Raw genomic sequence first — 26,127 nt, 5'->3', positions numbered from 1 at the left:
TTTTTAATAATTTTAAGTTTAGAAAAGGACCGTTCCGCAGATGCTACAGATACCGGTAACGACAAAAGAATCCGAAGAGCAATTGTGAAGGTTGGATAAACTGCGATTAAGTCGTTTCAATAAATATACTGAATTATCTGATATATATATCGTTTTAAAAATTAGAAATAAATGGTTGACAGTGTAAAATTTCTTCGCATAAATTCTGAATGATTCTCATGTGTTAATTTTTATCGTAACTTTTTACAAGATAATAAATATGCTTTATTTTGTGACGTACTTATTAACAAATACAAAAACTGAAATGAATTCATATGTTCTTTTAATAAGATAAATCTTTCCTGCAAAGATTCTAATGTTTGATCTATTATGCAGAGAAAAAAATTTACTTTAAATGAAATTTCAGAATCTACTATATTTTCATTTTCATGTTCGTAATCAAATTGTGTTGTCTTTTTCCGTCACCTTAGTGGTCTACTATTACAAAACACAGATTCTGCGTCAAATTTTGCTGCAATTAATTTTAGCTTTCTACAGTTCATTTGAAAGTTTCATCAGACCTGTAATCATTTAAAAATTGATTTAGATCATTCAATGCATCTAAAGTAAGTTGGAGATTCATAGACGAAGACTGCAGTATTTTGCTGACCAAATTCACTTTATTTAAAACATCATACCAAATCCTTGGCGCCTTTACCATCCTGGCGTCTGTGTGCGTCGCACACATTGCACATATGGCCGGCGCGCCCCTGCTTCAATGAGAGAAGGAACAAAATAGAATATAAACGAACAGAGAAAAGATAGCAAGGGCAGAAGGAATTGGAATTTGTTGTTTTGGATTTATTGCCCAAACAACTAAGGCTAAGACATCAGTGTATTATATCTGTAATTTGCATATGTTCTAAAGGCGAGTTTGTCTGTCTGCTGGATGAAAAACCCGAGTTTCCGGGAGGGAAAACGCGTCAATTTCATGTGAGCCCCGCTAACTCACCTTCAGTTGAAAAGCTCTTGTAAGGTTATGCGTCATAGACTGAATTTGAACCCAGTTCTTTCCAACAAAGTGGGAAGAGAAATAATAAGAAATGAGAGCAATACAGCAACAGACAGATGATAAGAAACAAAAGTAAAAATAAATGGAAAATGATAAAAATGATTAAGCAAAAGAAAGAGAGAGAGATCAAGAGAAGGGGGGGGGAACATAAAATGAAATATAAGGAGGAGCAAGAGAGAGAGATAGAGAGAATAGCTTTACAACAGATTTATTTTTCCTAAACTAGGAAAAATAAATCTGTTGTATGGTTTATAATTTATTATTGATAGTGTATTATTTATTGTAGTATTGAATACTGTATTTTACAATAAAATTTGTGAAGGCCTTTGATCTTTCGGATTCGAAGAGATCCATTTCTCGCATCGAACAATAACTTATGAGCCGTCTACCGTCATTGTTGATTCCAGGGACAGAAAAAAGAGCATCGTTTTCCCCTTAAAGTTTTACAAATGCACCTTTATTTTTTTTAGATTCACGATTGTTCATTTGATATATAAATTTAACGAACGGTGGATGAGTTTTGTGTTGCTGCAATGTTAGCCAGCTCTTCTAAGCTTTAGTTGAAATGATTTACAGGCCATAATATTTCTTGTATGAGTTCTACGAAACATCTTCTAGTAAAATATTTACAGGTGATACAAAACACAAGAGGAACCGTTCAGCGCAACGTCATCATTGCGTGTGTACACTATATTCTTCAAGATTATACTCACGGACATCTTCTAGATAGACTTAGGAATCTTATTGCCATCAACAACATAATGCTACCTTTTATTTTCTATGATTGCATCCTGTCTAGACGTAGTTTTTTGTACCATTCTTTGGCGATGGGAGGGGCGAACATTTCAGACACAAGAAACGAAGCAAAAAAAATTCGAAAGGATGGCGATGACATGAAATTGGTGTTTACTGCATTCAAATATGAGCAAACAGACGAAAAACTGTAATTTTTCTTAAAGAGTTTTCTGTATTTATTGGAAATACACAGTAAGATCCATTTAGGTGATTCAAAAAGTGAAGACGTGCCCCTATAACCAAAGTCTTATAACAAGGAAATTCGTGTGGAAATTCGTGTGTTGAAGATTCTACAGCAGCTGAAGATGTGAATTAGATGGGATAAAAACCTCCTTTCTGTCATTCTCTAAGGCTGTTTAAATTAAACTCAATGAAAGAGATCGTGTGTGTGCGTGTGTGAGTGCGTGCGAGTTTTGTAAAGAGATTATCCGTCTAGTTTAATAATACTGCATTTTTGCTATTTGAAAAGTACGAACAGTATACTAGGTTTTGCTCTTGTTAGAAGAATGCCCTCAGTAAAACTAAGCAATCCTGTTTAAGTATAATAGATCTTTACACTATAAGCCGAGGAGTTTGATTTCAAACAATTGCTTGTAATAAACAATATATTATGGAGAAAATTTTTATCCTATCAAATATTGATAGGAAAGTCTAAATCGTCAAATGACGTCATTAATTATTATGTGCTAAAATTGTTTGTCCAGTAACAATAAGCCAAATTATTATTGTTATTACTTATTTATTTATTTATTTATTTTATTTATTTATTTTGTTTTGGCCCAGTGTTCACGTGCAAAATATTTCATCATTTGAAATCGAGATAACAATTACGACACAATTTAAATATCGTCAATGGCGCTATTAATTAGTTATGTAGTAAAATTGTTTGACCCAAAAGAATGGGCAAAAGATTAATGCCCACTGATTTTTGTCCCCACACAAAAGTTTAATTCTATCAAATTTTGCCAGGAAGTAATCAGAAATTAAGTCGTCAAATGACGCCATTAATTATAGACTAAAATTGTTTGGTCATAAACAACCGGCAAAAATATTTTCTCAGTGTTTTTGGGCAAAATTTTTGATCCTATAAAATATTCCTAAGAGGCAATCAGAAACTAAATGATCAAATAAGAACATTAAGCAACCTCCCTCCTTCCCCCAAAGGTTCAGTCTGGAAACAATCAGGCCTATGCGAAGTTACCTCTGAATTGTGAACGTTGTCTGGCAATTCGAGAACTCCGATTCTTATCTGGATTTCGATTAAGATAAAGAAAGAAATATAACTACACATGTTCTAAAATTAATTATCCGGGATCTTAATTAAGTATTTCAACATAGTAAAAAGCTTAATTGCGAACTAATTACGCATTTAAATAAATTACCTTTCAAGACGGTAAAGTACTCACCCCCCACCCCCGTTTTCTATCTCGGCTCTTTGTTAAATTAGTCTGACATATTTTGTCAGCTGTGGTCCCAAGCTTCTTCAACAAAATCGTCTCAACTTGGAAATACACTGCAGTTTAATTAGCTGGTAAAAGTAGCCTTGCAGCTAACGCGATCATTCTTCAACTCGGTTTTGCTAATTTTTTATTTTTTTTTATTTTTAAGATCCTTTTCTGTTCGCTAATGAATATGGAAAAGTTGAGATTTTTAAAGGTTGCAGCTTCATTTTTCCGTAAATGATAGTTATTGCTTTTAATAATTATTGGTTAGAAGACTTGCTTTCGAGATGCACAAAATAAATTTTGAATGATAGACGTCGGGTCACAGCAATTTTAAAGCACTTGAATGTAGAAAAAGAAGATCAAAACTACATTTTTCAGGTAATTATCAACGCAGCCAGGAGGATAGAGAAAAATAAGATCGTGTAATTCATTTACCTCTAGATTGTGATAGAAGAAATCATTAAGACTTAATATGGATGTAAAAATTATTTATCGATCCTCCGTAACTCAGCTGTTGGAAAGACCCAATTCTAATTTTGATTCGAATCCAGAACCTTTACGAGGACTGTCCATTTGAAAGTGAGTTAACTGGTCTCATATGGTGCGTAGCGTATGGATCAGTAGGCTAAGATTAGTCTGGTGTGCAAGGACATCGATATTGCTTTGGTCGTTGTTATGTCTTTCTATTTGTACGAGCGTATTTCACAGGTCGATATCGATTGCTTAGTTATGGAACCGCTGGAATTTAAAGTAAATTTATTTTACTTTATTTTCATTTTTACTGCGAAATGTCCAATATTTTTCTTCGTCTTCTCCACTTTTATGCCATCTCAATAATCATTTCCTTATTCTCAAGGTTCATTAATTTCACCTCATTGCTTTCTTTGGTTCATTTTATTATTCACTGTCCCGTTGATCTCATTCTCCAAATTCCGAGTCATCCTCCGAAGATCCTCGCCATCAGCTCTAGTAGACATGAATTTCTCTGATAAAACCATCAAGTCTTTTCTTACATATCTCTTCTTTTAAATAACAAATAGAAGCTGAAGTTGAATGTGTAGATGTGCTCTTTTTTCCATAAACTTATTATCTGCCCATTAACAGTTATCGATATTAAAAAAATCCAACGCAGTTATTCTCGATAACAAGAAGTTAAGTATGTATAACTTAAAAAGATCAATGCAAGTTCCGAGTATTCATAGTTTTAAATGTAAACACTCATTGATAATCGCATTGATACCTGCCTATGAAGATATCCACAAGCGACGTCAGTCCTAAAATTCGTGCTAGCATGGACAAGCATAGACAAAATGTTTCAACATAACACATATCACTGATGTTGATTAAACGGATCTGTCAGTACGAGCCAGAAAACAAACGACAATAAAAGGTTCCATTAATCATCAACGGGAAACTGATGTTGCTTTTACTTTCAAGGATAATTCACATGAATTATCCTTGAACATTATCAAGATGACCTGGTGAAGTCATCTAAGCCCTCTAATATGAATAAAATCGGCTTTTTAAACTTTTATTTTGGATTGCATCGATAAGAAATAGTTTATTACTTTAATATTTTGCCTTCCATCACACACATACACACATACGTATTTCACAACGTATCAATAACAATCACATTCTGATATCAGTCAGAATGAAGATTCCATTAAAATTCCACACTTTACATATAATGCAGAATTATTAGAGAAGCAAACAATGAAGTAGTAAAATCGACTTCCGGGCTACAGAAATTGGCCAGTTTTGAAGAAGCGAACAGTATCGGTCCATTTAATGTCAGTAATGTAAAACAGAAACTTCTGTGATGCATAAAATGAATTTATCGAGCCATCACCCGATAGATTTCCATTATATGAAGTAACAGCGGCCATTTTACTAGGCAGTAAAATGCTGCTGATGATGTTTTCCTAAAACGTGGATTGCAGTTTGTTATTAGGTAGTCCGAGGCATAAAAATAAACTTCATATATGCACAAGTCAGAAGACAAAAGAGAGAAAACGTGCGCATTTCCCCACTTTAAATGAAAAGGAAGTAACCTTTCTATTAAGATTTCAGCGATATTCTGCTTGCAATCTATTACTATTTCTCTCGACAGACTCTTGGTAAATTTAATCGCCATCATATTTGTCTTAAAACAACACATTGCAAGTAATAACTGTAAGCAAACACGCACGCACGCACGCACACACACGAACTTCTACCAAAGTGATTTTTGTTCCTTCAAGTTGCATATTTGTAATCAGCCACCTAAGGACTTGCCAACATTCGCTTTTTTCTTGCAGAGGAGTTTAATTATCACTACTAAGATTGTACTTCTGCTGGTGACACCAGATGAGCACAAGTTGCTCTTATGTACATGGTTGACAAGCCGCCAGGCACATGTGATCTTGGAAGCGACCTTTGGGGACCTGTTTGCATAACAGAGAAAGCCTCGTGTTTTCTGTGTTGACAGATAACGTATTAATTAGTCGGGTGACGACAATAATTGATAAAGTCAGATTCGTGCCTGAACTTCTCCGACACTTCATAATTTCCTTTCATTGTCAGCTTCCAAGAACTTTCCAAACACTGCTGCCTTAATTAAAATATGAGAAAGACGAAATGAGAAATCTTCACTTGGAAATTAATACTTCATGGGGCCACGAAGGAGGAATAGTGGCTGCGATTATTAGGGGGTGACACATTTAAAAGGTGTCTGACATTTGCTTACATTCCTGTTTTCATTTTTCTCTCCTCCACCTGCTCCGTTTCCACTACCCCACCCACCTCACCTCACTCTCAATCTCTCTCTATTTTCTTTTTTCCTATTATTCTTTTCTCAATAAAAGGTGTCTGATATTTGCTTACATTCCTATTTTTTCTCCTCCTCATTTCTCTCCATCGTTTCTCTTTCTTTCTTTCTTATTCCATTCTAGTTTTAATATCTGTTTCACACTACTTTCATTTTATTTCTCGTTTTATTTTTCTATTTATTTACTTCTTTGTTTCATGTTTTTTTTTAATTTTTATTCGGTTTATGAATCCACGGTTTCTTTTCTCCTCTCCTCTTCTTTCTCCTCCACTCTCTCTCTCTCTCCATCTGTTCTCCCTCCATTCTCTCTCTCTCACACTCTCTTATTGATTTCTCTATTGAGTTTCTACTTCACAATACTTTCATTTCTCTTCATTTTTTTCATATTTTCTCCCTTTTTATTTGGTGTTTTGCTTCTGACATCCCATTGTCTGAAATTCTATTTACCTTTTTTTTTTTTAAATTTTATCTCATTCCATTCATTCACTTTCTCTCTCTCTCTCTCTCTGTAGTGCTTGTATCTTTTTCACTTTTTCACCCTTTCTTCATTTCATTTCTTACTCAATGTTTTTCCCATCCATATTTTCTCTATTCATACACAGGCTTGTTTGGTAAAACAATAGCTGCCGGAACGCATTCATTACCAGCAGGAAAATTTGAAAATTAAAACGATTCTGCATTTGTATGTCACATGTCACTGTTAATGAAGGTGCCAGTACGACGTACCGTTCCCCCCCCCCAAAAAAAAAAGTCTGTTTATACACATCTCTTTCAACCCTCAATCTCTAATCTTTTCTTTTTCTTTTTCTTATATATCTATTTTTCATATTATGATATTTTTATATTTGGGAAGAGAAGAGGCTCTGGTGTCTGCTGTGCTTATTTTCTCTTATCATCATTTTTTCTTGTTTATATTTTCATAAGTTTTCACATTGTCGGTCCGATCTGTTCTTTACAAAGATCGATTATAATTTATCAAGTCTGGTAACTTCCTATCTTTCTCATTGCCAGAAGAGTTGGACCGATCTAGAGACTATTGCAAATGTTCACATGATATTGTTAAAGTGCTTAAATCGCACGAACTCAGCAGATATTATAAAAAACCACATCTTAAGATCACAGCATCATTTCCCAGACGAGATGGTGAAATTTTGTTTATGTACAGAGAGGGGGATTATTCATTAAGCGTACATAAATAAATAATGATATTAATATGAGAACATTTTATTCAAATCGTAACCAGGCATTTAAAAATTATAAACTAATTTTCTTGAATATTGAATTCTAGTGACAAATTGGGTGCCTCAGAATCACTAGCTATACAACCTTGAAAATGAAGAACGGTTTAGAATAACCCAACTTCCAGCGATGTGTTTTCATTAACTGTGGTATTAGTCCTTAGTTATTTTGCTGAATTGGAGCACAATACAAATCGCATTTCTCCACATCACTGTGCTCTCTCTCTCTCTCTCTCTCTCTCTCTCTCTCTCTCTCTCTCAACTAGAAGTTCAATATATCCACAGATGTAGAGGTTCCATTGAAAGTAGTCCATAGAACCTAGGACTATTGAGTTCAGTACTGCCTTTAGTAAACGTTTCGTAATTATACAAACAAACATTTACGTTCGATGGATCGAAATGAAAAATAAAAATTTAGGATATATCCTAAGATATATCTATCACTTCAATTTTGGGACAAGCTAAACCCTGCTTATTTGAGATCCGAAGAAAATTTAAAATTTGACCATATCTAGCCTTTAGAACAGAGGTTCCAGGATGGTCCAAAGTCTAGCCTCCATTAGACATTGCGTTGGAAGAATTTTTCAGTGAAATTGATATAAAAGTAATAATTTTGTTCTGTCCGGATAGAATTTAATGAAAATAAATTGGTCAAGTCATTTCAGTTTAGGTTGCAATAGGTAAATTTCAATTTCAATGACCAAATTAAGCAAAAGGAAAAGCACGTGATATTTCATAAACTTAAAAAAGACACGACTGTAGATTCAATTGTTGCGTTGTTGTGTGTCGCGATGTAAATTTTTTGACTATTTACACTCACCTCCTTACGTGTTTTAAATTTCTGTTTTAAATTCATATCAAATATCCATAACAAAAATAAAAATCATAAAACACCAAACACAGATCAGTTATTTAATCTCTGCTATGCGATTAATCTCTTGTGCTATAAATATAAAATATTATATATTTATATATAACATTATATATATGATAGATTAATTATCACAAGTTAATAACTTGAGGGCGGCCTATGTATCTCCTCTATCTTATTTACTCTTAAAACTTCTAAGACTTGATTTTGGTAATCAAAACATTTTATACAAAAGAAAAAGGATAATCCCGTTAAGCCTACTTAAATTATTTGTTTACGTGGCTTAGAATGGTTTCTGACCAAAAGTTGTTTTGAAATACATTTCGCAATAATGGATGTGTATATTATTCTAATTTTATCGATCCATTGGTTCATTTTTATATGGATATAAAGCTTTAGAATTGTTATATGTAAAAAAATATATATAACAATAATGAACGAAAAATATTTTATTAAATTTAATAGTTAAAATCATTATTAATTTTATTAAATAATTTTAAATTTGATTTAAATTAAACACTTTTAATGAATAAATTAATAAAATAATAAATTAGTTTGTAACACATTCTGTCAAAGTCAACACATTAAGTACGTGCACAAAGGCATCTAAAAGCCATAGCTCAGATCTATCCGTTAATTAACAGAAATAGCAAGCTCAGCAACAGAATCAAATTGCAGCTATACCACATGACGATTCGTCCTATAATCACCTATGCCTCTCCAGCCTGGGGCCACACCTGTAATACTAACATTATTAAAATACAACGCGTGCAGAACAAGTGCTTGAGAATGATTCTGAACGCCCCGTGCTATGTTAGAAACAATCAACTTCATAGAGATACAAATATTCCCTATATTTTCTCTTTTCTGCAATCCTTAGCATCCAAGGTTTTCCTAAAGATGTCCACACACTCCAACGATTTGGTTCAGCAAGCTGCAGCGTACGAGGCAACGGACATATTCAAGCATAGAAGACCAAAAGCTATATTAGCCTCCTATAGCGATGCATAATCTCCATCCCCAATCAGGGCGAGCAAACTGCTCATAAATTTTACCCTCACTGTAACCACAACAGAGCGGGGAATATGAAAAGCATCTTGCTTCACCCCTAAAGACATAAATGTCAATTGTGTTAAGGGAAGTGGATCGACCGTGAGATGCGGTGATCCATTACCCTTGAGGGTAATGGATGGCAATGCTGTAGCCAATGAAGTTCTAAGTGAGGCTCGGCTATTGCTGTTACCCTCTTGCCATGATCAGCGCTTTAATAGCTCAATAACACCTTATCCCTACACTGCCATCTACAGATAACGGGGAAGATGAAAAGCTTCGCCCCTTTAAGCCAGTCCTTATCCTTTTAAGACGGTAAAAGGAATAGGGCTAGATATGACTTAACAAAGTCCTTTTTAGGACATCCAGGGTAACGATGGCAATGGTGTAGCAAATGAAGTTTTAACTGAGGCTCGGCTAATGCCGTTACTCAGCCATGACTAGAGATTTTAGCTCAATAACACCACATCCACGCAGATGTTCTTCATTCAGATGGCGGGATAAAGAGTCAAGGACTCAGTCCTTTTTAGGACTTACATTGTTTGCTTGGGAATGATTCTGGACGCCCCATGGTTCATTAGAAACTCCTAGATTCACAGAGAAGTCAATACTCCCTACATCACATCCCTCCTTCATGATCTAGCAGAAAAGTTCTCCACCGAGACAAGCAATCATCCAAACTCGCTGATCAAGCAAGCTTCAGACTACAATGAAGCAGCATTCTACAAATACAAAAGACCCAAGTCAATTCTATGCGCAGCTGAACACAACTAATCTCACTGCCCTTCCAGGACGAGCTTAAAGCTCAATAACTCTCCACTCAAAGAACTTCCTTCTCAGATAAAGGGGAATATGAAAAGTATTTATGCTTCACCCATCAAACCATTAAGGTTCTGCGTGACTTACGTTGTTTCCCCGTGTGGTGGCTGGGATAAGAATAGCTCCACTGTAGCTCACGCATGTCGTACGAGGCGACTAAAATAGATACTCCTGCCATGATCAGAGCTCAATAACACCATATCCTTGCATTGTCCTCTACAGATAACGGGGAATATGAAAAGCATTCTTGCTTCGCCCATCTAGCCAAAAAAAAAAAGAAAAAGAAAAAGAAAAAGACTTACATTGTTCAAAGGCATCAAAAGCCATCGCCCAGCTCTATCCCCTTAATAAACAGAAACAGTAAATTACATATACCAGAATCAAACTGCTCCTCTACAAACTGATAATTCATATATGCTTCGCCTGATACTAATATCCTCAAACTGCACGAGTGCAAAACAAGTGCCTTCGTATGATTGCACGAGTGAAAAACAAGTGCCCCATGGTTTGTGAGATGTTCGACTTCATCGGGACACCGACATCCCTTATATATACTCTTTCCTTCAGTCTCTTGCAGCAAAGTATTTCTTAAAAACGTCTACACATCCCAATCCACTGGTACAACAAGCTGATGACTACGATCAAACGGATCTGTACAAACACAAAAGACCTAAAGCCATCCTGATTTCAAGAAATGACCTATAATCCCCTTGCCCTCTCAGGGCGAGCATATTGCTCATAAACTTTTTTCTTCACTATATTCATTCAGACAGCGGGGAATATGAAAAGCGTCTTGCTTCACCCTTGTAGTCAGTAAAGTTGAAGTTTAAAAAACTTACATTGTATGATATTATGATCATACAATCTGTTCTGTAAGAGATCATATGAGGCCGACATTAGTTGAAAAACTTTATAAAGCTTTATAGAAAGAACTGAATTAGATATAATTCAGCATTAACGCCATTTCGAAAAATTAGTTTGTTTTCTCGTACACTTTTCATTTTTTTTTTTTCAAAATGGCTTTGAAAAATGTCTAATAGAAACATCTAGAGAATATGATGATGAGGGGGGAGGCTTTAAAAACTAATAAATAAATTTATTTGATTTATTATTATTCTTTGAAGACCAAGCACCATTGAATACGTGATAAAGATCTTTACTTTTGTATTCTTAATCTGCCAGTGGTATCATACAGTCATTAACGCAATCCTAATGCAATAATCTTTGTTTTCGATTAGTGGGTTTTGCAAAACTTCTTAATTTTATCAAACATTCAGCGAACGACAAAGAATACACTTTCAACTTGGAAACTGCAATTAATTAATTAGTGGAGTTTTAATTTCTGTTCGGTAATAGATTGCATACTAGACAAAGGAAACAATAAGACTTGCTTGCATCTTGACTTAAATTATGTACCCACACGTCCATCAACTGTGGAAACTTACGAAGAGTTTTCTAGAGGGGATTGCCTTTTCCCTGGCACGGAGTAAATTGATGATTAATCGGAAACCCAAGACAGTGAAATAATGAAGATGATGTACGATCTTAGTTTTCCCCAAGAGATGTTCGACTTGAAAAGAAATCAACTTCGTATTTCATGAAAATCCATACGACACGATAAGACATTCAAAGAACTTCTTAATAATATTCTTTATCTTGGACAATGTTCAGTAAATAACATTGATAACAAAAAGACTATCAATTTTAAATGAAAAAAATCCTATGATAAAAGAATTAGCTTTTAAATGATGAGGCCACATGGTGCAAGACGTTGACGATTGGAAGTGTTGTTGTTGTTGTTGTCATGGTAATGGTGGAGGTGACAGTTAAGTGATGATGTCCGATTGTCTTTACAACCATTCAACAGGACATTTTGAATCAATTTTCCTAATTCAGACATCCTCTTTGAAAGTTGCGATGTAAAAAAAAAAACAATCACTTAGCTGTATATCATGCGGTTATTGTTAAATTCGAATGTTCTAGTGATTAAAATTCAAGACCAACTTAATTAGATACAAACAGTAGTAGAGATAAATACACGTGCCGGTGTAGATATTTAGTATTTGATCCAAGTTGGTTGGCTGTTTGATGTTTTAAACATCTTACGAGTCAAGTAAGGCTATGGAGGAAGTGTATTGTGGTCTATAAACTACGCGTTCTCTATCTAGTTTACCTGTTTTGTTGGAACTTAGAAGCTACTTGGGTAATCAGGATGGCTTGTTGTTGAGTTAGGTGAATTACGTTAGAAACATTTAAGACTATGAAGCCACTATACTATGTTTGTTAAGTACATATACTGTGCGACCGCAGATGCGAGATTCCCTCGACACTTTTGCGCATGTCAGAAGAAGATGAATCCATTCCGATAATAGAAAAATTAATGCGTTTCGTGGGATGAGTGTTTATTATTATACGTCAGAAAATTAGCTTTTCTTTTATGAAAATTCAAGTTTTTAAAGTGGTAACTATTTTGCTTGTACAAACAGTTGGAAAATTTACTTATAACGCACGTGATTTCGCATGTTGGTAACGAATTCGTACATCGCCTTATTCCTTTCTCCCCTTCAACATGAATGGACTCTTCTTGGCACATTGCCAGTCGAGGGTCTCGGATCTGTGGTCGGACAGTATTCTTCTGAACGGTTTGCTTAACTTAAGAATAAAAAAAAAAAACCGAATTACCAGAAGGAAAAAAACCTTTTTGTCTCCGAATGACACTTTTGAAAATCTTATAAAGATTTTATGGATCCTATACGGGATTCGAACCCATGCGTTTCCAAGTTAGGGATATTATCACTACTGACTGAGACTTAAAGAGTCAGGTTGGAATGGCTAAGCTAAAATTAACGTGGAGACAACTACTCTATCAGAATTTCATTTTTTTCTTGAGAAAAAAAAAACACTTCCATTTAAAACCGGTTCAATTCAGACCCGTTGGAAAAAGCCAGATAAAGTTCTTCGCATTTTAGTGAGATTTAAAACGCTATCTTTCCAAGCACGGAAATAACGTGTTCATACTTACTGTGCTACGAAGACATTAAATAATGCGGAAATAACGAGGTTATCTCTTCCCTCACACCCAGAAAGTTTACTGATGTAAATTTGAAGTAGAAAGCAGCTGCTAAACGCCTCTTCAGACAGCCTCATAAATGTTGTTAGTAAGCGCATTTTCATCTGTTGTAGCTCTTCACGGATTCCCCCCCCCCCCCCAGGATCAACATAATATTCTAACAGATATTTTGTTTTACTGACTCACCAATGTACGCTTGCACAGGCTCCCGTGTTAGATATAAGTGGAAAGACTTGTGTGATTCACTGTTTCCATGATTGGATTAAGTTAATCCAATGCTTTGTAAAAAGCAGAATCTAAACTGACTGCCTGTTAAAACTTTTTTTTTTGCGCTTTACATATAAGAACAGGCTGCTAAGCTGACATATGTTATTTGTCAGCATTTTGTTTCACATCTTTGAGGCTAACGACTTCTTCAGTAGAGTATTTGAATGAACAAGGTCGAAATACTTGGTATTGAATTTTATCTAAGAAGCGACTGATCTTATATGATGATGAAAAGGTTTTTCCTTGCTAATCAACCCCAAAAAAGTGCTGTTATAGCCATAACCCCCAAGATAATATCGGAAACAAACCTATGGATAGTTTCGTATATTTGAGTTCTATTTTTTTTTTTTTTTTCTGTAGATGGGTTAAGGATTGCTAATCTAGTTCTGGAAGATGAAATTCATCTACCATCTAAAGACATTCTAAAACATCCGAATCTGCTGCGAGATTCGAACTAACAGCCTAGCATTCAGAGATCGGAAGTGTTATTCGTTAGGAAAAAGCAAGCAGAGTAAAGTTCACGGAAATGAAGTGCACACCCGGAATTACATCGCTGCTCGAAACTGAGCTTGATTACAACTCATTATTTTAGTTCTGTGAACTTATTTCAGACCAGTGAACAACCCTTTCTATTTTAAAACTCGCTGTGGTCGCAATTTCAAAGATTTACGTTAACATTTACATTAGGTGATTGTCAGAATTTTTCGTTGAAGAAAATTACATAGAACGTCAGTCCATAAAAGATGTCTCATTATGCTGATTTAGAAACGAGTCTTTTATATTCAAAATAAAATACTTTTATATAAATAAAAATAAAAAACAAAATAAAAAAAACCATACGTTTCCCATTAATGAGAAAGATAGTTTGTGTTCATTCGACTAGAAAATAATTAAATAAAAAATATTGTTACAATCATATGAACTGGAAAATATCAGATAATCCAAATAGAAACGAAATATTTTGAAATAAAATATTCTTTTTGTTTCAGTTTTTTCCCCTCATTCTGGTTTTTGATCACAAATGAAATGGATGTTGTCCCAAACTTTTGTTAGCGCAGTATATTTACATGGCAACGTTTTTTATTTGCTTCATCAACTCATGCTTGGCTTAATCTCGATCCATATATTGTCGTATGTTTTCCATCAAATGTAAGGATATCGACATTCACATACAAGCAGTCAGCCAGTCTAGAAGTCGGTAACCGAGTGGCAACTCTCTCTCATTGGCTCTCTCTTCATCAACTAAAACACTCTGGTAACGTTATACTGCTCGCGTTGTCTAGGCAACTGAAAGGAGAGCTGGCCAAGGGTGCTTGTTTCCTTTAGGACGTATCCTATGGCTCGTGCAATCGAATAGACAGGCAACAAATGAAAGACAAACCACCTTAGAACGAAGACATTGCTGATCTCGAAATAGACTGTCCTGTAACGTTTCTTGGGATTAAATATATTACGGATATGCAGTGCGAGACAACAAGATGTTGGATGGAATATGTGAACAACCGAACAAAATTAACAATTATTCCTTTAACGTAAACGTTGAATTCGTTTACGAAACATGTTCTCTTTGGAAAGTTGATCTAAGTCGTTTATGCATTGATGTTTATTTGGCATTTGTTCCCTTATCAGGATTTTAATCTCACTGCGCATGAGCAGTTCTTCTAATAGTTAAATAACAAATATCAACTACGAAATACATGTATGGTTACTGAAATGAAATTATTCATTGTTATGTTAAAATCTAGATATATTCTAATATTTCTAAATTTTCAGGTTAAATATGGTGGAAGGTTGATGATAAGGTACAAATCTATGGTAATAATATTGTCAGTAGGAAGATTCCAAACTGAAGGAAAGATAATGTAGTCAGAAAAATATAATATTCATATTTATTAACCAAGTAAAGCACAACAAAGGTTGAACTACAAAATTGAAGTGTCTGTGATATCATTGCTAATATGGAATTTTTTTTGTTAGTTGCTCTCTCCCAGCAACCAAAGCTATGCGACCAATGCATGCAGATGAAAAGCTTAATTCTCAGCATCTCAACAATTCAATGTTTTGTAAGAAAAACGAGGACTCCTTGAAGGAACTCTTCTAAAATGTTCAGCAAGAGTTAAAATGAATTTTAAAAGTATTAAACGCTACAAAAGTGGGTTAGAACCTTAAAAACACTCGAGATTCTCATTTGTGTCTTTCAGATAGTGTAATGCTAAAGCAACTCCCAATAAAGGTAGTTGTTGTCTATTAAAAATGCGATTATAATTTTCATATTGTATGGATGAAAAATGCCCAATTGCTCAGAGAGATGAAATAGAGTCGTTAAACATATGATTTTCATTCGAAATGATATAAGTATATTTGAATATACACAGCAAAAAATTATATCAAATTAAGGCATGTTTATGTACAAAGTTTGGTCATAGAAGGAAACAGCTAGGTACGAGTCCCCAAAATTTCACGCACTCTCTTTAATTAAAAACAACTAACTCAAGTGAGAGAACTTTAGCAATTGCACCCTCAGGAGATCATCTTGTGAAAAATGCAACCAAAAATCAGACCAGTGGAATCTTAGGAGAAAATACAAGAAGAATTTTTCAACTGTTTTTTGGGTTATAAAGCCATCACAGGATGCATCGAGATAATACAGTTCATACAATTAACAAACAAACACATTAGTCCGTTTTTTCCTCAAATTGCATCTCTGCTAAAGATAAGAGAAAATATTGAAAGGCCATTCTATGTGATAATGAAAAACTCTTTTAGAAGAGAACTCATCTACCAAAGCATTAGTCTGTCATCTTTATTACCCAGTATAAAATAGAAATTCTATTTTATAGCTGAAATAGAAAACAACAACGTTGTTACAGGGAGGATTAATTTTTATAGAATGTTTGTTAGGTAATATTAGTGCAAAAAGAACATCAGATTCTGTACAATCTGAAGGCTATCTGATTCGTTTACTGCTGAGGAGGTAAAACATGAATTTAGAAACAAAATAGAAATTAAGAACTTATCTTATTAAAAGTCAAAATATTTCTATTAGTTTTTTCTAAAATCCAATACTATCGTGATTTATGAATTATTGATTTCATTTGTGGATAATCGGGCAGAATGCAATAAAGATACAGCGATATTTTAAATGAACTGCTTCTTCTATTATTCTTGAAATAGTAGAACATAGAATAGTTTTTCAGAGGTGCATAAGAACGCAGTACCAGGGCATTGTAGTCATAAAAGCCGTTGCAAAGTGCCACCACTACTAAAAATTGTTTTCTGCTGGTACAGAAGAAGAGAGTAACTTTCACCTTTGTAGATCCAAACTGTAAGAAGTTAAAGAACATTAAACCGCGCATTGTCCATTTTATGACTGTCGCGTGTTCGTGATAGTGTGTGCAATAGCAGGACAATTTCATTTGTTGTGCACGTACACAAAAATGAAACACATCGGGAAGTGATTTATTTCAGTCGATGATCTGTTTTAATTCCCTCGTGTTTCGTATCTACAATTGTCTGTAGGAAATAAACTTTTCTACTCGTAGAAAAACTTTTTTATTCGAAATTTACTAAAGAAATGCTAACATTCCAATGTAAAATTATAAGTTGGAAAATCTAAAATGGGAAGTTAAAATCCCAAGTCGAAATAATAAAATTCAGCATTTCTGTTTTGATTTTGTTCTGAGTTAAAACCTAAACTCATTTGAAGCGAAATAATTTTCAATATTAATATCATCAAATTAATATGCAGTTATAAATGAAAATATCTTCATTTAGTTTTGGTTAGTGAATGAATATATCGACCGTTTATATTGTTCGTTTATACAGCTAATCATTTAGGATCATATTCTTTACAATTTGCGTCCAGGTTGCAAAGACGATGAAGTAAGTGAATTAACTGCTAGTTGTGGGCTTTCAACAGGTCTTCTTCTATTTCTGGAGAGGAAATCTAGCTCCAGTTGCAAAAACGTAGAATATGTGCCTTTAGGTTACTGAGTAGACTGAATCCAGGACTTTCTGTAAAAGGACAGTTTTTGTTCGTTGGAGTCAGACTCAAAGACATCTCGCTTTAATACAGTATATTAAAAATAGGTGAATGATTTGTTTTTACGAGTTCCCAAAAAATCAAGTAAGATTCACTAATAGGATATAAATTTTCCGATTTAAACTAAAATGGAAATATTATGACAAAGTCAGCCAAAATTTTAAATATTAAATTTCCCCGAAAAAATTTTTTGTGGAAAAAATAGGAAGTCTAGAAAAAATTTTTATAGACTTCCTATTACCTTCAACATTTACTTCTTCATCTTTCATTATGGATGAATAGAGCTGTCTTTTCGATTTGACACCGTATACGAGATTATTTATGTTTGACCCTTGTTTATGGTTATTTATACAGGTAACCCTCGTATAACGCGGAACTTATACAACACGGTTCCGATAAAAACACGGTCTACAAATTGTAGTAACCCTTTATCTTTTCATATGTTTTTCACCGCGCGACTTAAAAATCAAATTTTATCTTCATTAAATTTGTGTCTGCCTGTATCCAGCATGTAATTATAAGTAGCGAATTTATATTAGGGGAAATACCTTTTAGCACGAATGTACCTCAATTGTTTACTGTATAAAACGTTTATTGTTGAAAATTGTCCTCGTTTCTGTCAGGAAAGTGCATTAAAAATCATAAGTATGTTCATCTCAAACTGACCACTTTATTATCTGGTGAGTTACATACAATATGTAATGCTTGCTTTTTTGTGTAAAAAAATATTTTTATAGTAATGGCCAAAAACTGCAACGAAAGGAAAACCAACATTGAAACCAAAATTAGTTTCTCTCGAAGAAAAATATTCAAAATCTTGGATTCAAAATATTCAAAAATGGAGAAAAACCAGGAGTTTTTACAGGGACTTTGAATTTAAATGAATCAACAATTCGAACAACCAAACGAAATGAACACAAAATACGAGAAAGTGTTTATTGCTGGGTGAACGATAAGTACAAAGCGCATTGCTCGAGTACGAGATATTCTAATGGGAAAATGGAGAAATCTCTAATGATTTTGATAGAAGATTGCACCTCAAAAGAAAATTCCTATGGATGGAAATCTTATTAAACAAAAAAACTCTCAAAGTTTATAAACATTTATCGTGCAGACCAGGTGTTCAATGCGGATGAATCCGGGTTATATTGGAAAAAAAGTGCATAAACGCACCTATATTTCGATAAATGAAAGATCAGCTCCTGGATTCAAAGTTTCCAAAGATAGAATTACTGTACTGTTTTGTAGTAATGCATCAGGTGATTACATGACAAAACTAGTGTTTATTAAGCAATCCTCAAATCCTCGTGCTATGAAAGATTAAAATATGCACTATTTTATTTTGCCTAAAACATTTATGCATTACGTGCAATGAAGTTTAAGTACAATTTGTAATTTTTATACTTTTATACTATGTATTTGTTTCATAGTTTATGTTTTCTTAACTTACATGAATTACCTGAATTAAATAAAAATATATTTTTGTTGGATATGTCATTGTTGTTTATATAATTAAAAAAAAAAACAATTTCGGAACATAACCCGCTACTTTTTCAATGTGATCTGAGACTTGCATAACGCGATTTATATAACGCGGCATTTCTGCGGAACCTAACATCCGCGTTATACGAGGGTTACCTGTATTGGACTCCCCTTGAACAACGCATTCATAGCTAGACGAGGATCATCCTTCTATTAATGACCGGAAGTTGCTTGCTGAATGCATATCTAGAAAGCCGGGAGTTGACGCAGAAACCGGAAGTCAGTGAACTAAACCGGTAGTCGATTTAGAGAAAACCGGACGTAAAAGAACTAAACCGGAAGTTAGTGTCTAACGGAGGTTCCAGTACATGACTTTGTTTGGTAGATGGATTGTTTTAAGGTGATTTTAAAACACTTCATGCATCCATTAAACAAGGTGAGTGGGCTGACTCAGCATTATGCCTGCATTATATAATCTACCGAAGCAATTAACCTTATGAGGAATATGAGGACAGTATATTATGTTATTTTAAAATGTTGCGTGTGTGTGTGTGTGTGTGTGTGTGTGTGTTGGAGATCCTTCGAATCCTGCGCAAGATTCAGGGTGACCTACGTTATTCTAACCAAAAGGACTTTCGGTTTAATTTTTATTTGAGACGAATGCTTTATTCTAAAGAAGTCCAGCTTATCCAGAAATAGAAAAAATAAAATATATGAAAAACATTTATATAAACTTTGCAAAATTACAAATTAAATAAAAACAGGTTCAATAAAAATTTTAAAATTAAAATTTAAAACTATAAAATGGTTAAAAGATGCTTAAAATATTTTAGACTCTACGCTTAAATAATTCAGTTCGCTCGTTTCTAACTTGTGAAGTTTTATTTCATTTGCGAGTGCTCTCCCTCCTTGTTAACCTAAATCCAACCCAATGAACCCTCGCTGAATAGCCATAGCTTCACGTTGGCAAACTGAAAGCGAGCACTTTCCTACTTTGAAAAATGACATTTCTCGCACTACATTATTGAGAACGTGCTACTACGTAAAAGTATTTGAACAGCATGAGATGAGCAGAGGTGAGTGGTTATAAAAGCGTTCTATTGATTCGCGGCGAAACTTTAGGTACCACGGAAAGCAGTCGGCCAATCTAGCAAAGGGTGTAATGTCAGCGCGAGTTATCTAATTAGTCCGCTCTGTGGTTCGAGATGAGAGGAGTGATTCGAGGTTATAGGAGATTTGCTCGTCTTTATACTTTCTGCTAAAGGGAAATGGGTGGCAGCTAATTTAGAGGCAGTTTTAAGGAAAAGCACGAAATGTCTTAGGAAAAAAAAAGTTTTTGTCTAGATAAACACTTAGGGAATAAGTTCAAAGAATTGTTTTCTTTTTAATCAGGGGGAAAACGAGAGAGAGAGAGAGAGAGAGAGAGAGAGAGAGAGAGAGAATTAATGTTACTTAAATTATCCCTATAAGAATGAAGTTTTCGTATTCAGAAATGTTAGTATTCTCCTAACAATCATTTTTATAGCAAAAAAAAAGCAGGATAAGAATGTAGGATATTATAGAAAACCGAGATGAAAAGAAATGAGGCCTCCCTTATCTATCCGAATATTCGATAGGCCTCATAAAGACGGTAGATCCACAGCAAACTGTTTCCTCTACCAATCACTTAAATGTACGAGCAAGGACCATTGTAAGGAAGATGAATTAGTGTCAAATGCGTGATTAATTAGGTTGTCTGTTCTGTTGTTTGCCTTCCCTCCAGTAGTCGGACCTGAATAGAGTCGTCACTTTGATTAACGAGGAGGCCTAGACTTCCTATTGCCTCCACCATTTGCTTCTTCATCCTTCGTTATGGATGAAGCCCCACCTATTCTTTAACATTAGAGCCGCCCTTTCGATTGGACACCGGATACGAGATTATTTACGTTTGACCCTTGTTTATGGTTATTTATATTTGACCCCTTCGACAAAGTATCGATGACCGGAAGTTGTTTGCTGAATGCATATCTATAAAGTCGGAAGTCGATGCATTAAACCGGAAGTCAATGAACTAAACCGGAAGTTCCAGTAGTAATAGAAGCTCAGTTCTAATGAAAATTGGAATAGTAAACTGGAAGTTTCTATATACTAGAACCTCTAGTCATTAACGTAATAAACAGCTGCTGTGCCTAACGACCTGAACATGCATTCATAAAAAAATACCTTTCCACTTAGTTGATAAGTAGTTGACAGTTCCATGGACGTGGATGTTGTAATGATAGCGACCCCTAAAGCAGTGGAAAGGATTGTTTCTGTCACCACTTGACACAGTGATTATTTATGATGGGATATTACTGCATGAATTATCCTTCCTTGGACAGCCGCTTTATCTTTAGGAAGATAGGAAGATACCAACATGTGGAAATGTTATGGATCATCTAATAATCTTCCCCCACAGTGCTTGTCAAGAGTTGTTTTAACCCCTTCCTCCCACAGCATAATTTTGAATGACACTCTAAGATTCAAATTTCTTTCGTTAGGAAATAGAAATTTTCCTCGCGTATTTCCGGATTTAGTGAGATTACAGCCCCTTACGGTCGATGTCATCCAGTGAATATGAGAAACTGTAACTAATCCCCATAATTTAATAAAATTACTTAGCCTTATTAGATGCAAGGCGTAGCTATTACTGGGCCGTTCCTCATTATAGAAACAGCATATATTTTATCAAAAAATATTTCCTGTAATTCTCTTTTTACTCACTAGATGGCTGCAATTTATTTTCTCTCGTTTATCCATCGATTTGGTGCACTGTGGGAAAGCCTCAGTAATCGAATTCTGGATATCCTGGATGCCAAGAAGTTTTAATATATTTTTTAAAGGAAATTTCATTTTGTATGAATACTCTCTAAGAAACTACTGCGCAGCCAGCCGATTTGAAAATTGGTTACGTTGATAATCAGATTTTAATATTACATTTTTTTGGACTTTACAGTGCGTTCACCATTTCTTTCACTTGAAAATCTTGAAAAAAATCCTGCCAATATTTCGAAGCAGGAATATTAACTGTAGGGTCGATGTTGGAATGCTTGTGATATTGCTGTTTTTACCTTAATATACAAACAGATAAATAAACAAAGAGAAAATATGAGCATGTCAGTTTATAGAGTGTTAGTAGAATACCCTTATTGGAAATGCTGGTATTTGTGTTTTCGTTTGATCCCAATTTGTTTATTTTACGATAATAAATACTAGAATTTTGGAAATAAAAAAGTAATAAAAATATTTATCATTCTTTTTTATTGTAATTTGGTTTACATCTTTCTATTCAGATGGATGATATTTTGAGAAACCAGTTTATTTATGAAGTATGACTCGTTGTATACAATGTTAATTTTGTCCCTATAGCAGCTAAAGAATCTCTCCACTAGTTTTATATTTGCTTCTAAAATCATATATCATAACCAACAGAAAATTAATTGTCTGAATTACTTTGAAATCTTTGCTTTTCATGAATTTTTAGTAACAATAATATTTTTTTTTTCTTTCATTAGTTTCTCATTTTTAAATGCTACTACTAGTTTCAAATTTTACATTCCTTACCCAACTGCAATTATAATGATTAATTATATTATTTTAGAATTATTAGAGTACAATGCTATTTATTTTAGAATTAAAATAGATATTACACGCAGATAAAGCTATTTTCATTGTTGTACGTGTTTTAATTAATTTTTTAAATTGTAAAACAAACGACATTTTTGCATAGAATTTAAACAAAAGAATAACCAGCGCCTTATCTGATCTAACAAATCGGCACATACGTTAATTATAAAACTACTAATCCCCCAACCTCATACTTGTGTTCGACTTCAAGTGAGTTCCCACAACATTATCACTTAATGATGGACTTGTCTCTGCTATCATCCGACCAACAATAGTTCTAATCAATATCACTTTCGTCTTCGCCAACTATTCTTGTCTTTTATCTGCTCTGTTGACCTCCTGAGATGTCCGGAATTACAGAGCAGGATTCCCTTTAATGTACGACCAGAGATTCACTTTAAACAGCCGCAAGACTTTTAAAACTTGTATTACAAACAGCAGCAGCATTCTCTAGGACAAAGACTTTGGTCCAAACGATCGATCTGCCGGAAACGAGCCTGAGAGGATAGCCGATTTCCTGTCCCCAGGGTATCAGCTGTAACCGACAACGGTCAGTAGTAAGCGGCACATGTGCCATCTACTGTGCCGTTGGCAAAGTAAAAGGCTGCCTATTATAACACAAATCGGAACCGATTGGTCCTCCGGATCGAATTGCAATTATTGTCATTGGCCGCGTGGTTGTGTTAACTGCCAGTTAAAGTGGTCAGGGCTAAGTCAATTTGGTGATCAAACACGGTCTATATAATGACGTTATATCATTAGTTGACCTCTAAAGGAAGCCTCTAAACTGCCTCGTAGCATTAAGATGGGGAGGAATTTCTGATTATTCATTTAACGTGGCATACGTGTTCCCGAAATTAATTGGAGTTCTCAATATAGGAATTCTTATTTAGTGCATTAGTTTAGCATATCAAACATCATTGCTAAATTTGAATTTGGGCGGAAAGCACTCAAGGCTGATAAGACCTGGACTTTTGCAATTTCATGGCTATTATGATCTCTCTCTCTCTCTCTCTCTCTCTCTCCCCACATCCAATAAGTAGCGTTGTGGACTAGTTGTATGACTGCAAAACTTTTCATGAGAAGGAGCGTGGTTCGGTTATCATCGTCAAGTATGAGAAAGAGTGACAAAGAAACTGTAGAGATTCTTTCTTCAAAAAGAATTTTCCTAGATGAAATATCGGGTTTTATCTTCATAGAAATTCCACGTTTTCTTCAAGTAAAAGAAAGTCATCTGAGAATTGGGTTCTTGAAGTGAAAGAAAGACAGTAAGATGTAAAAACGTATTAAGCAGTGAAACATAACTGTCTTGTTATTGAAAACATTCGGTTTGAAAGATGTAGGTTCGAATTAACTAGAAAGTGGGGAAATATTCATAAGGAATTTTTCAACTGAAGATAAAAAGTTAGCTAGTGTCATATGAAAGTGAGGCTCGCTTAATAATAAACGACTCGAAGCTCAAAAAGCAATCAGAATCTCTTTGGCTCAGTGAAAAGGAAAATGCGAAGTATTATTCGGTTGGAAAGACCGGAAGTTGAATCCTGTATAAAACACGAAGGACGTTTATAATTTAGCCAGTCTCTATTCAGAAGTGGGGGCGATGATTCTTCCTCCTGTAAACCCAAGTTTTTTTTTATTATTTTTATTTCTTTCATTTCATCAACCGGTTGGAGGATACACATAGTCAATGGACATAACAAACTTGCTTCACAGTAGTTGTCCCGATATAATTCCAAACATTTCTAAGCCCATTGAATGTAGTTTGTTTAGACATTTAAATATTAACATAAATCCTCTTGGATTTATGTTAATACGGCAAGTTAGATTGTTAGTCATCCCATCTGACATTTGTAGAAATCTCTGTAATTGTTTCCGTGATGCAGGACCGACTTTATCATTAGGCGAACCTAGGCAATCGCCTGGGGGCGCTAAGACTTCGAGGCGCCAGATTTTGCTACAATCTATAGACAATGCATATATTAAGACAATGTATAGGACGTTATACGCATGCGCACAATGCATGAAAGAACACATGGAAGCATCGTTGTCAGTTTCATTAAAGAAAAAATGTGTTGTATTAGTAACCAGTTTTCCTGCTGTTCTTTATGACGTTTCTAACACATGTGTTTACGATTAGTTTTGGATATTTCTCTTTATCTAGCTGTGTAGATTAAAAACAGGCTTTTCCTTATTCGTTTTAATTTATTTTTAACTGTAATTTCTGAATTGGAAGTTACCTTTCTGTAATGTTTTCTCGTGTAACTTCAATCTCGGTTATCTTGTGAATATAACCACTTCCTTCAGTAATAAGAGAGAATGAAAAGCGTTGTTCCTATTCTCGTTGAGTTTAACTAAATTAAAGAAATATGAACTATTTTTAATGCAACTAAATTTCAAAAAAGGCAAAATATTTCAATCAAAACTCTCGTCTTTAAACAATCAAGTAGTTAAAATAATTATAAACTACCATTGTCCTTTCTGAAATAATTTCAAGACGACAAAAAGAAACGAAGTGTAGAAAGACATTTAAAGTTGGTCCCAAGACATCAACAAACAGCTAGAATCCTCAGAGATATCCACAGTAGGAAGCGGTTTTCATTAATCCTACAAATCTTTCATTTTATTTATTTTTGTTCGTTTGTTTGTTTTTCTCCTGCAGTCAGACAGTTGACAATTCCTTGTTTTCTCAGGGATATTTTGAGTATCATTAATGTCTTCCCTATTTTTTAGGTTTTCTTTGTTGCATTGATCTTTGTCTATATTTGTACCCCGAGAGAGAGGACTAGGGGCGTTAAATCTAGTGACCATGGCTCTGATAAAATGGATCAACACCAGTAATCTGTCTCTAAGGGAATGCGTTGTCGAGGACAGCGATTACACTTCTTGTAAAATGGATGGTGCGTCATCTGGTTGTTTACACAGTTGACAGTTGCAGTGGTTCTCGGAGAGGTAGGACTGCAAAAATAAAGAAGTCAATTTTACGTAATTCTGATCTATCACACATGTATTTGAAGTAAACAGAACTGACCGCAGTTAATATATGGTCGATGAACTCTTAATCGTTCATATGTCGAGTGAACTGATTGGCAATGTTATACAATAAGTAGAATAAAACTTCATTCAGGTCTAAACATAGCAAATGCTACAAGGATAAATAATACTATGCAGCATTTGGTATCTATTTTCGTATCTAACACTCCATATTTTCATATTGTTTACGAGTATTATTACTCATCTATTGTAAGGCGCAGTGATCAAATAAATTACCTGATATTTTCAAAACTGGACTTTTTTTTTAAGACAAGAATTCTCATTTCTCTTACATACAGAAGAGAACACACTTCTCACAATAATAGTTTTATTCGTTATTTTTATTCATTCAGTGGAGGACAGGTATTCTCTTCGTATTATATGGAGAATGTGTTTGATCCAATGTTCTCAGTGTCACTGGTTAGTCTTTGAGACGAAGGATTTACGGGCTAACTCATAGTGTTCTTAAACACTTGCGTAAGCAGTTCCTTAGAGATGATTTTGATCAAAATG

The sequence above is a fragment of the Typopeltis vanoorti genome, chromosome 8 (assembly GCF_054136105.1).
Source record: "Typopeltis vanoorti isolate ZY-2024b chromosome 8, IOZ_Tvanoo_1.0, whole genome shotgun sequence".
Lineage (NCBI taxonomy): Eukaryota > Metazoa > Arthropoda > Arachnida > Uropygi > Thelyphonidae > Typopeltis > Typopeltis vanoorti.
This window is presented reverse-complemented; position numbering follows the sequence as displayed.